Genomic DNA, 13,683 nt, shown 5'->3' on the forward strand with positions numbered 1-13,683 from the left:
ACAACTCTCTAGTGGGTCACCACTCACACTATGAGAAACACTGCCGTAGACGAGCAGCATTTTGAGGTGGAAAGAGCAGCATACACAGTGCCCGTCCTAGAGAAGGTGTGCATCCGCTCTTCTGTGAGCTGGTCTGTGCTGGGATGCCCGCCCAGCAGCTGCGAGGAGCCAGGCCTTGTGCTGAGCACCTGACCTGCAGAGCTCCAACTGCAGGAGGTCTGAGCGCTGTAATCACTCACAGATGAGGCTCAGCTGAGCTTAGATGCTTGCCTAAGGATCCCCAGCTGGTGGAGCCAGAATTTAAACGGCACGGCTCTCAATGAACACCACACTCCTAACCTTGACCCTGCCCCAAAGCCCACTGGGTGCCCTCGGGATCAAGTTGAACCTCTCACCCTCTCCAGCTTCATTCTTTTCCCTCGCACTTTGCACTGTAGCCTTAAGGACCTTTCTTCAGGTGCTCTAACATGCTGGGTCTTTACACAAGTTGTTACTTCTGAAATTCTCTTCCCTTTGCCTGCCTGCTGCTGCTGCTGCTAAGTCACTTCAGTCGTGTCTGACTCTGTGTGACCCCATAGACGGCAGCCCACCAGGCTCCCCCATCCCTGGGATTCTCCAGGCAAGAGTACTGGAGTGGGTTGCCATTTCCTTCTCCAATGCATCAAAGTGAAAGTGAAGTTGCTCAGTCGTGTCCAACTCTTAGCGACCCCATGGACTGCAGCCTACCAAGCTCCTCCATCCATGGGATTTTCTAGCCTCCCTCATTATTTAGGTCTCATTATTTATGTAAACCTCATTTCCTCCAGGACACCTTCTCTGGATGCTCACTGCCCTGTTCACAGTACCCAGTGCCTCCTTTAGGCTCCCAGGTCACTCTGTACTTTCTCCACCCCAGCACCTGTGCTATCTTATTATTTTGCTTCTGTATCCAGTGGTGTGCTGGTAAACGTTCAACAACCAGCTTCTGGGGGGTGGGGAAGGAAGGAGAAATTTGTAGCGTTTGCCAGTTTCCATAGTGTAAATACCTCCACCGTTGCCAGTTTCAAGCTACCAGCGTGGCTTCACTGAATATGGAGTCGCAAAGAAATTGGTGAGAACTGTTGGAAAGAAGCCAGCTCCAGGACAACACTGGACATCTGTCTTGTCTTCTCTGACCGGGGTGGGGGAGGGTAGAGAGCCTCTTTGTTTTGCTGACCCTTGTGTAGCTCCTCAGTGGATAAAAAGAAGAGGAAAAGACTGGCAGGAAAAGGGACTGATATTCTGAGAAATACTAAGATAGTCCCAACAAGTAAAGAAAGAATGAGAGATGAAAGGATAAAGGCTGTGTGTGCTGAAGATAACCAGCAACAATCACCCCTTCTTTGTCATTTATAGAATGCTGCCACATGCTTCGTGTCATTTGATCATATTCACAGAAATGTTCAGTTAGGTGTTACTCAGGAGATGAAGAAACTGTGTCTCCTGGAGGTAAAGTGATCTATGTAGGCGGTCACACAGCTCACACCTGAACTAGTCCCGAGTTCCAGCCCCACATTCCTTTATTATTTAGGTGACTTCCCACATGAACATATCTGCACACAGCCTGAAACCAGATAGCCAGACACATGCACGGACTGGAGTGAGGCAGGTAATGGTGCAGGGAAAGGCAAAGACTGTCTGGGAATGATGAATGCTCTGTGCGTATGCGTGTGTGCATATGTGTGTGTGTGCATATGTGTGTGTGTGTATATGCACACTGGGGCCAGCACATGTGACACATGAATCTGGATTATTTTTATGCCATTATTTCCTACTACTAACAATTTTTTTAAGAGATAGTGCCTCCCTCCAAGAATTGAGATGAGGATTAAATGAGATAATTCATGCTAAGTTAATAAAGCACTGCTTCTCATAGAGTGCACACTCAGTATTGTTTTTGTATCTTTTGTTACCTTCTCTTTATCAGTCTTTATTTTTTATGACCCTGAGGTGATTAAGCATCTTCTGTTGATGTAACTTATAGGGAAAGAAAGCCTTACCAGTAGTGCGCTGCTGTTAGTAGGGCTACAATGCCACCCAGCCTTCGAGCTCAGGAATGTTTTACTGTGTTTCTGAGGAAGTTTCAAAACATTCAAAATACTGATCTGAGACAGTCAGAGTTAGAATGAAATCCAGTGACCACTTGGACTTGTCTCGTAGGAAGCTCTAATGATTTCCCTTCTCCGTGTCAATTCACCAGTGGGTTTACAAGGCTTAAGACATGCTTTGCAAAGTACCATCTTGAGTAAAACATACAGAAACATTGTTGCTGCTGCTGCTAAGTTGCTTCAGTCCTGTGTCGTGTCCGACTCTGTGCGACCCCATAGACGGCAGCCCACCAGGCTCCCCTGTCCCTGGGATTCTCCAGGCAAGAACACTGGAGTGGGTTGCCATTTCCTTCTCCAATGCATTAAGTGAAAAGTTAAAGTGAAGTCGCTCAGTCGTGTCCGACTCTTAGCGACCCCATGGACTGCAGCCTACCAGGCTCCTCCGTCCATGGGATTTTCCAGGCAGGAGTACTGGAGTGGGGTGCCATTGCCTTCTCCTATACAGAAACATTAAACTCCATCTAATACAAATGACCCTCTCCTATTTTCTTACTATGTCCAGTGTATACTTCTCTGTCTTTGGTTTGTCTGTGCTCACAGTCGTCACTTTAGATATTAAACTCCTAAGCAGTTAGACAGGGACTGCATTCGAGTTTTTGAACCCAGAATATGTGTTTACATTCTTAAATAATTTCTAACAAAACTAAATCAAAGACTACTATTTTATGATATGTGAATATCACACGAAATTCAAAGCTCAGTGTCTATAAGTAACATTTTCTTTAAAGTTTTTTCATAGCCATGCTTATTCATTTAGTATTGTCCATGACCATTTTAATGTTATAATGGCAGGGTCAAGTAGTTGTGACGAGTTTGAATGGTCTGCAAAGCTTAAAATATTTACACTTTGTCCCTATAGAAAAAGTTTGCTGACTCTTGGCCTAGGATAACTAGTCCATGCCTGCTAAGTTGCTCCAGTCATGTCTTATGGACTGTAGCCCGCCAGGCTGCTCTGTCCATGGGATTTTCCAGGCAAGGATACTGGAGTGGGTTGCCATGCCCTCCTCCAGGGGATCTTCTCCACCCAGGGATTGAACCTGAGTCTGTGTCCTGCACTGGCCGGTGGGTTCTTTACCACTAGAACTACCTGGGAAGCCCAAGATAACTAGTAGATCCCTTAAAAAGGTAAGGTTTCATCAGCAAATACTATGATGGTCATATTGAGGCTTTCAAGGTTTTCAGTGCTTCTTAAACTCAGGGAATGGTGGAAACTGTGCTCTGATGCTGTCTCTTTTTAAGCCAAATGTGATTAAATAGCTCAAAATGTGCAAGAAGGCTTGCTTTCAGAGATACCTATGAAGTTCATTTTCATTAAGAAGCACGAGGCAGGAAGCCTGCAACATTGAATTTCAGACAGCCCCAGGATTCTACAAACTAGCAATAATAACTGGTACTGCATAGAGCTGTTTAGAAGGTTAACTGGGATGTTCTGTTTGTTGTCATTATGATACCCTCATTGTGTGCTCACACCTTCTAGCACTTAACTTTCTTTTCCATCCTGAACTTCTTCCACGAGTGGAGTGCCTGGGGATCTGGGGTAAAACAACAGCAGTGGAGTGGCCAGGGTGACAGCTGGCCGCACTACCAACAGAAGGACCCTGAGACAATTCCATGTGGTTCCTCCAGTGATCCAACTAATGAACAAACAAATGCTTTCCTGGGGTCAGGGCCAAATGCAAACAGTGACCCTGCCAGCATCTTATTTCAATGCTGTCCTAGACCACACACAAGTCAGTCCTGCCTTATTCAGATTCTACTCCATGGGACACTTATCACACATAAACATGCTTTGGCTTAAGTTTTGAAAACTTAATTCTGAAGCACTATTCTGAAAACTGTTTCTAACAAGTGTGAGTTTTCCCACCTGGTTTGTTTTTTGGTTTTCTGGTTGGTTGGTTGGGGGGTTTTTTGTATTTGTTTTTCCTACTTATTACACCTGCTTATTGAGTAGATGGTGTCAAAAATTTTCTCCACAGTTTAGAGAAGATAACAACTTTTAAAAAATAGGTTTGAACTTCTCGTCTTGCCTGGAGTGTTAGAAAGTTCCTGAAATGCAGCTCAGGACAAAAGGCTTAAGAAGACAAAGGCCTCATTTTGATATGTTCAGTTCAGAGTCTCTCCCTTTCTAGAACATTTAGGAATTGGTCATGATTCTTCTACGAAATTCTGAGCCTACCATTTCTGAACCAGAACAAGTTATAATGCAGTACTGGTAGTTTTACTTGAATTACAAAAATTGACTGCTGTATCTTTTCAAATCAGAACTCAGATTCAACACTATCTTTTACTGTAGCAGGGAACTGGAGGAACTTTTATGAGCTTGTAGTTTTATACTTTCTACCACTCACAGTAATGTTCATTAGTTTTTCAAAATCAAATCTTCTAACATTCATCTACTTAAAAAAATAAAACAAAAACAAGCAAGCATATAAATAATATACAGTTGCACTACAATTTTAACAGCCCCCTAGCATAAAGATATTTTTTGGTGTTCAGCATGAGAGATCATTTTAATTGAGACTTTCAGTGCTTAGGAGAAAAAGAGACAAACAAAACACGAATTGCTATTGGATGAGAGGCAGAATTTCTACATTTGATTCTTATTATTGATGGATTCCATATTTGAGAATTTACACCTACTTGTTCAAATTTACTTGTAACCCTAAAATCAATAAATGTAGCATTTTCTCTGCAATATGCAGGCATGCACAGAGAGGTAAAAAATTTGAATTACCCTCTGTGCATTAATATATTCTGAGTCAAGGTCAAACAGGCAGTGCTCAGCTCTGCCTTCTTGTTTCAGCTCTCATATTGTATCTTCTTTACAATATACTCCTGTGGTTCTTGTTGCTCCTTTGCTTTTTAAAATGGCCCAAGCAGAATGCCGAAATGCTGCCTATGTGTCCCTGAGCACAAGAACGCTGTGATGTGCCTTATGGAGAAAATATAAGTTAGATAAATCTCATCCAGGCATGAGATTATAGCATTGTTGGTACTGAGTTCAATGTTAATGAATCAACAATATATATTAAATAATATATCTTGAAACAAAAACACATAAAACAAGGTTATGTATTGATCCATTGATAAAAATGTGACCAAAGGCTCACAGGAAGCTGACCCTGTATTTCCACTAGGAGCAAAGATCTGCTATTCCCTAATTCAGTGTTCTCAACAATTTATAGAACTAACTACCTCAAATAACAGTTGATTCCCTGGTGGCTCAGACGGTAAAGCGTCTACCCGCAATGCGGGAGACCCTTGTTCGATCCCTGGGTCGGGAAGATCCCCTGGAGAAGGAAATGGCAACCCACTCCAGTACTCTTGCCTAGAAAACTCCATGGATGGAGGAGCCTGGTGGGCTACAGTCCATGGGGTCACAAAGAGTCGGACACGACTGAGTGACTTCACTTTACTCACTTTACTTTACCTCAAATAACAAGAATCAGCTGCTTTTGGATTTACTTTCAAGTCTTAGATTTGGAGCTTATGTATTGTTACTCCAGAAGAATCTCTGGCTGTTAAAATTATATAACTATATTTTATAATTACAACAGTTATTCTCAAAGCACTAACAGGAATTTCTTCCAGTCCTTCCAAGATAGTTATAGTTCTCTATTTTATGAATACTGTACCATGTTCAGAAAGGAATCAGAGTGAAGGCTGAATGCCTAGCACGGATGATATTGGAAGAGGTTGGGGATAAGAGGGAAATGAAGAAATGGGTGGCAGCCAGGGAAGTATTAGTAAGTGATCTCCCATCCCAGCACAGCTGAGACCTTTTGCCCACCCTGGCCAAACAGTTATACCACTAGGAAAGCTTTCCTCTCAGGAAAGGGCACCAAGGGAAGGATTATATGGATGAGATGTTGATCCAACCTATTCATACAAGGAACGTATAGGCAAAAGAATGGAGTTGTCAATGAATAAGTAATAGTGTTTAAGTTGTTAAAATCAGCCCTAACATAAGGTTGTATCTGTAAAAGAGCTGGATGCTAACAGGAATTTGTACACGCACTATTATTACACAGTATCCAAAAAGGGGGAAACCTCTGGCAATCTTTATAAGCTTTTCTAAGACAAAGAGCCATTTGCAACTTTAGTGATTACCATATCCACGGAATTCACTTTCATTCAGTGAAAGAACAATCTGTGATTTCCAGCCCCTACTCCCCAAATACCTGATTATAATAGCAAAGGAGATCAGTGTGGACTTTTCTTGTTGTATGTAAGAAAGGAGGAAAATTATTTATTTTGGCTTCTATGAAACTGAGGAAATATTACATTTTCTTCATTGTAATGCACATGTGACGTTATTTCCCTCAAACCAGATTCTAATTTTCTGTAATTCAGTAGGACAGCTCACAGAACTTTATAGCCCACAGTTCTGAAGTGCTATGGGGAAAATTAAATCATTGCACAAGATGGGAAGTAGATAAATTGTGATGCTTATAAAAATGTGTGATGATTCACAGATAAGAAGAGAAATTTCATCCACAGTGTGAGCCTTTGGGAATACTAAGGAAAATGATTCAACTTCAAGGTTTTTTTAATTTATTTTCTACTTTTGTGCCCTACTCATTAAAAAAAAGTTATATAGAATCAGAGCAACAGAGCTGAGAATTATGTTCTACTCACCTCTAAGTAAAATGGGTTTTGAAAAAACCTGAGGTGTACATCAATGTGATAGCCACTACAACTGTCTATCATAGGATTTAATCATGAAATCTTGCAACCATTACACAGTGCCTTGCCCAACCATTTAAAATACCAAGAATTCTTCCAGTTTCCAAATTTGAGCCTAATCAAAAGAGTGTGTACTTTCCCTTGACGCATCAATCCTACTCAGTGTTATTAGGATACTCAGAAATTCTTTTGTGGAATATGCTTGTCATAACTGGAGAAATCACCTACTTTGTTAACTTTAACTTTGGGGAAAGGAGTTTTCACTTTTTAATTTCCTTTTTCCTACTCTTCCTTCTCACCCACTCTTACCCCAGCCGGAATGACTAAGGGTGCAGAATATGTCCGATTCTTTGTGACCCTGTGGACTATAGCCCCACCAGGCTCCTCTGTTCATGGAATTTTCCAGTCAAGAATACTGGAGTGGGTTGCCATTCCCTTTGCCAGGGGATCTTTCTGACCCAGGAATTAAACCTGCATCTCTTGTGCCTCCTGTATCGCAGGCAGATTCTTTACTGCTGAGCCATTGGTACCTTGATCTGTGTTAAATAACAATAGTGGTAACAAGGCATAGAAATGGGAGTCAGAGATGGAGTTATCAGATTCTTCCACTAACTGGAGGGTGCAGAGAAAATCATAAAATTCCTCTGCTTTGGTTTCCTCATGTAAGAAACAGAGGTGAAAATGCTCACCAATTCTCATAAGGCCATGTGGCTTAAATATACAATTGATGGCCAGGCAATTATATCAGTTCCAAACAGGAATGATAAATGATGTTTTAGAAAAGCTTGGCTGGTTATTACAGCTTCTGTTTATACATTTGTCTTCTCCTGCAAGGATATGACTCACATTAAGTATATGAGGTTTTAATCTAAATTGGCATGTTTTCTGGTTAAAAAAGAAAAAAGTCAACCAAATGTTCATTTAGGGCACGTTATATTTGTGTATGAGGGAAAGTAGAGAGAGAGAGAACATCCCGTCTGGGTCATTTTGTCTCTCCACTGTTGACATCTGTGACTGGCACCAGGGGAGTAGGAGGGGCCATCAGAAGATTCAGTCACAAACTGAACCCACGATGACTGTCACACCGCAGGGCTTTGTACTTGGGAGTATTTGTGAATTTATTACTTCATTTTATTCTGACAAACCCCAGTGTAGCTCATAGAAATGGATTTAGTTCTCATGTATTCCTGATGAAAGAACCAAAACTGAGGGAGAGTAAATGACACACTGGTGACCCCAGCCAGGCAGCAGCAAAGAGCCTGGGGCCTCTGAGGTCCCACCCAGGGGCCTTCACACTCAACTAGCTATTTCCTAGGGCAGGCTGCTCTGGACAGGGGTTATCTAACTTTCTTCCCTGGAGATCTGTAATGTCACGTCTGCACCTATGGAATAAAGGAAATCTTTCTGGCTGTTTTTTGGATTATTTATGATGAAGGTATGTGATTTTGGGGGGTTTTGGGGTTTCTTTGATTTGGGTTTGGCTGGTTTGGTTTTTATGTTTATTGTTTACTTTCTCAGGAGGTGGTTTAATATGTTTCCTCTCTTGAGGGTTCTAAAATGTTATTCACTCGTCCTTTTTTTCTAAATACAATAAAAGTATTTTTATTTTAAAAAATACAAAAAGCATAAACATTAAAAATAAGAATCACTTATTACCCAGAAAGCATCACTGTTCACATTTTGATGTACCTTCTTTCTGTCTTTGGTAGTTGAAATCATAGGTACAAATATTTGTATAGTCCACTTCCCCACCCACCATAGCCTTATATTGTATTTTCAGTGCCATTACACAATTATGACAGTAATATTGATGGTTCCACCAACAGTTCATTTTTGGATGTACTCTATTTGTTCAACCTTTCCCCAGCTGTGGGACGGGCTTCCCTGGTAGCTCAGCTGGTAAAGAATCTGCCTGAGATGCAGGAGACCCCAGTTGGATTCTTGGGTCAGGAAACTCCCCTGGAGAAGGGATAGGCTACCCACTCCAGTATTCTTGGGCTTCCCTGGTGGCTTAGATGGTAAAGAATCTGCCTGCAATGTGGGAGACCTGGTTTCAATCCCTGGGTTGGGAAGATTTCCTGGAAGAGGGCATGGCAACCCTCTCCAGTATTCTTGCCTAGAGAATGCTACCGACAGAGGAGCCTGGCGGACCACAGTCCATGGGGTTTCAAAGAGTCGGACGTGACTAAAGCAACTAAGTACAACAGCTCGGCTGTGGGACAGTTGTCTTGCACGACTAAAGGGAATCCTGCACTGCATAAAAGAGACTGCAGGTTGTGCCTAAGTCCTTGTTTGCATTTCTTATTATGTCACTAAAATAGATTCCCTAAGGAGAGGTTCAAACATTATGTCATAAAAATAGATTCCTAAAAGGAAAGCCACAACCATTTTAAGACCATTGAAACACACTTCCAAATTGCTTTTCAGTGTGTGTGAGGGCTCATCACATGCTGAGAAGAACTTGTGTCTTCTCTGCCCATCATATCCCTGTTATCCACTCTCTCAATGTGTGACTGGGATCATGGGTTACTTTTTTACAATAGCCTGAGCATCAACAAGATGGACGGAAATTTGCTTAGATTTTGCTTCATGGATTTTAAAGCCATAAAGGTCTATATAGTCAAAGCTATGGTTTTTCCAGTAGTCATGTATGGATGTGACAGTTGGACCATAAAGAAGACTGAGTGCTGAAGAATTGATGCTTTTGAACTGTGGTGTTGGAGAAGACTCTTGAGAGTCAGTTGGACTGCAAGGAGATCAAATCTGTCAATCCTAAAGGAAATCAGTCCTGAATATTCATTGGAAGGACTGATGTTGAAGCTGAAACTCCAATACTTTGGCCACCTGATGCAAAGAATTGACTCATTGAAAAAGACCCTGATGCTGGGAAAAGATTGAAGGCAGGAGGAGAAGGGGATGACAGAGGATGAGATGGTTGGATGGCATCACCCAGTCAGTGGACATGAGTTTGAGTAAGCTCTGGGAGTTGGTGGTGGACACGGAAGCCTGGTGTGCTGCAGTACTTGGGGTCACAAAGAGTCAGACACAACTGAGCGACTGAACTGACTGATATATATATATGTATACACACACACATACACACATATGTGTATTTTTAGGTTATCAGTTCCTTGGTGCTTCCTGCTATATTAGTCAGTATTCTCCAGAGAAATAAAACCAATGGGATAGGAGGGAGATAAAGATTTATTTTAAGGAACTGGCTGACATAATTATAGACGCTGACAAATATCAAGATCTACAGGGTGAGTTGGCAAGCTGGATACCCAGGAGAGTTGATGGTATAAGTTTGCTTCCAAAGGCTGGCAGGTTTGAAACCTAAGGAGAGCCAGTGTTTTATTTCAAGGCTGAAGGCAGGGAAAAAACTGATATCCAGCTCAAAAATAGGTAGGTAGGTAGGTAGGTAGGTAGAATTCCGTCTTATTTATGGGAGAGTCAACCCTTAGTTTTATCCAGATCTTCTACTATTGGATGAGGCCCACCCAGATTAGGAAAGACAATCTGCTTGTCTATCAATTTAAATGTTAAACTCATCCCAAAATACCTTCAGAGAAATACCTAGAATAGTATTTGACCAAATGTCTGGACATCCTGTCCAGTGAAGTTGACACATAAAATTAACCATCACACCTCAGATGACTTATAAAATAGCAACATTTTTTTTTCTTTAGGACAGTAGCGTTTTCTGGTGATTTTGCTACTTCACATCATTCAGAAACAGAACGGGCAGGCCTCCCTTAACTTGCGAACATGGTGTGTGGTGACAAAAAAGAAACCTGATGATGTGATGGTTTCCAACAGCAGCTCTTAAGAGCCCAATCACATAATAGGGTTTCTGAATGTGGAAGTAAGGGTACCATTTCAACTCTAACTAGCCATTTTATCCCCGCTGGGAAAATGTACCCTCAAGTTCCAAATCAGGATGCCAAAAACATGCAGCTTGCACCATGCGTCTGGCTCACACAGCAAATCAAGCCTACATAGACAGGATGGGATCGTTGACCTGAGATCCCCCTTTCCTACAATTTCAAAGTGTCCTGAATTGACGGGGAAATAGAGATTGCTTTACCTCTAAGTATTACGGACCTTTATTTACTCATTCAGTCCTTTCTTCACTACATTCATTCTTTAAGGATAACTATTTCTCAACAGTATCCTTCATGCCAACTTCATACTACATGCCTGGGGCAAGTGGGGAAGGGGATTAGAAACTCGTTTTAGAGATGCTTGCAAGTCATTTCCAGGTTAAGAGTTCAAATTCATGGTCTGCAGCTTACTTTTTCTAAACAGCCTGTAGATTTCAAGTTTGGTAATGAAGATAAGGATTATCCGAAATTCAAGAAAAAAAATTAAAATATAGGTAACTGTCAAGTAATAGAGGGGAATGCTAGACTGCTTGGAGGTTAAATGAGATAGAGGGTATTGTATTTCTAAATATGAGGTATCAGCCTTGATTTAGAAATATGAGGTATCTGGATCCAGAATTTGATATCAAGATAGTGAATTCATTTATTCATTGAATGAGTCAGCAAATATTATATGCCAGATACTTGTGAGAAAAGAAGTGGGTTTTAATAATATTTTTTAAAAAGGGCAAGTAGAGAGAGAGGTTAGAAGGCAGCGGGAAAAATCTATAAAACATACCTTTTAATTCAGTCTTCGCAATGACCACATTGCCATTAAAGAAGATTGCTCATGTAAAGAAACCAGCGTATGTTTTGTAGTTTAAAAAATAATGCAGTTTACTGAAGCAGATTGGGGCTTTATTCCTTGGAACTAATAAAAGAGGCTTATGGGAGTTGGAAAGAAATAAAGAGAATGACTTTACAATCATTTGTACATACACAAGTATCTTTAAATGGCCTTTTTACTCTTTATAATGAAAATATCCAAAAGCCTCACAGTAATGGGTAATTCACCTAGGAACTCATCTTCATTATTTGTGTAATTTTTAATTCCCCCAGCTTTTACCTTCATGTACATCAAAACCACTTAAGGGCTCTAAAAAGTTACTGAAGAGAATGCCATGTTTAGAGCAGAAAATTTTGTTATTGAATTTATCATAGTGATCATCGTTTGTAAATCTAAGGAATGAGTCCAATTTATGAACAGACCAAGCTGGAGAAATCAACATGCCTCGTTTTGCATCTGTACACACTGTCATCACGGATTAGCTTTCGTTGCATTTTCTCCCCTAGCAGACGCACATATTTTATGTCACCTTCAAAGTAGAACTTAATAAAAACCATGAGGCAGTAGATTCTAACTTCTTTCAAGTGTGCAGATCCTTATGACCTAAAAATCCAAAAAGTTGTAAATTTCTCCATCCACATATCCCTGTTTTATTAAAAGAACATCCCTTTCTTCCTAATGTACCTAGTAAACATCTGAGCGGGCCTTGTGCTGAATACTGTGTAAACAAGATAAAGACCGTGCCCGGTTCTGGGAATGTTGACATCAACAGATGGAAGTGGAATTACAAACTCAATTTGATTCTCCCTTTGTTGTTAGGAAAGTGCAAAGACAGATCTTCCTCAGAAAAGAATGGGACCATTCATTTCTCTGTATCCATGCTGAATACTTCAGAGTGGCTACATCACTTTAGGGCCAAAATGGTACCTGGCTCTTTAGTAAAGCCAGGGAGGATAAAGGGAAAGTTCCAAGAGCTATACTGGCCCACCTGGCTCCCCAAAGCCTCGTACCTGCCGGCCGTGTGAAAGGAGACAGTTTTATATTCTGTGTTATATTGGTGCAGTGTTTTAAGATAATAGGCTCTGCACACTTCACTTTCCAGTAACAATTTCTTTAGACTTCTGATGTGCCTGGGATGTGTGTTCAGCCCCACCCTGAAGTTCCCCTGGCAAGTTCTGGCATGTCCATTCCAGTATCACAGCATCTAGTGCAGGATTCATCAGGCCCACCTCTGTCCCTCTCCAGAGCCGTTGTTATTCTAATAATTCTGGGAGATACTACTGAGTGGGCTCTCATTGGGTTAGGCATTGCACATACCCTGTGGGCTGACCGCACAGTGACTCTGTAGGAAAGTCAGCCACCCTCTGCCTTTTCAAAGATGGGCGACTTGACCTGAAGAGAAGCATCGTATCCAAGGTTGAACCCTGGTAACTGGTGGCAGGAGCCAGTATTTAAAGCCAGGTGCTTGAATCCTAAGCTCATATTTTTTTCTGCTTCTCCATTTTGCCTCTCAGTACTGCACTGCTTCCCATATTAGTATCAGTATTGTGATTTATTGGAGAAGAAAATGGCAACCCACTCCAGAATTCTTATCTGGGAAATCCCATGAACAGAGTGGCCTGGTAGGCTACAGTCCATAGCATCGCAGAGTCAGACACAACTGAGCAACTAAACACACACATGCTGATAAATGTTGGCTTGAGCAGAAATATCAAATAACATAGATTACCCTACAGACATTTGAAGTTGCCATGGCCCTGGCACAATATTGCAGGTAGCAGTGTTTGCTGTGCGCCCAGCTCTATGTTAGGCACTTTACATAAGTCATTGCACTGAATCCTCAAATATGAGATGGGCACAATTTCATTTCCACTATTTGGGAAGACAGAACTGATAGATGGAAACTCTGGGATTCAAACCAAAGGTGTCCAGTTCTGTGGCTCACATGTTGAATCATTGCAGAAAATAACCTTCCCCCACTTTACTTTTTAAAAAGAAAATTGTAACACTACTTCACTGGAGAGGCTAGTGATTTCTGGCTTCTCTCCTAGTCAAGTTGACTGCCGCCACTGGACACAATGGCATCTGTTTTCCTCCTACGCATGCCCACCTTAGAACTTCACGGTAGGAATTATACTTGCGTAGGCTCTAGGTTCCATGG

General features: G+C 41.5%; 1 protein-coding gene across 1 annotated transcript in view; it reads left to right on the top strand.

The window, feature by feature from the left end:
* Positions 1-13,683, top strand: part of MARCHF3 (membrane associated ring-CH-type finger 3) — a 156,385-nt gene that overhangs the window by 83,783 nt on the left and 58,919 nt on the right. The gene's annotated exons all lie outside the window — the stretch shown is intronic.

Source organism: Bos mutus, chromosome 7, assembly GCF_027580195.1.
Source record: "Bos mutus isolate GX-2022 chromosome 7, NWIPB_WYAK_1.1, whole genome shotgun sequence".
Taxonomy (NCBI): Eukaryota; Metazoa; Chordata; class Mammalia; order Artiodactyla; family Bovidae; genus Bos; species Bos mutus.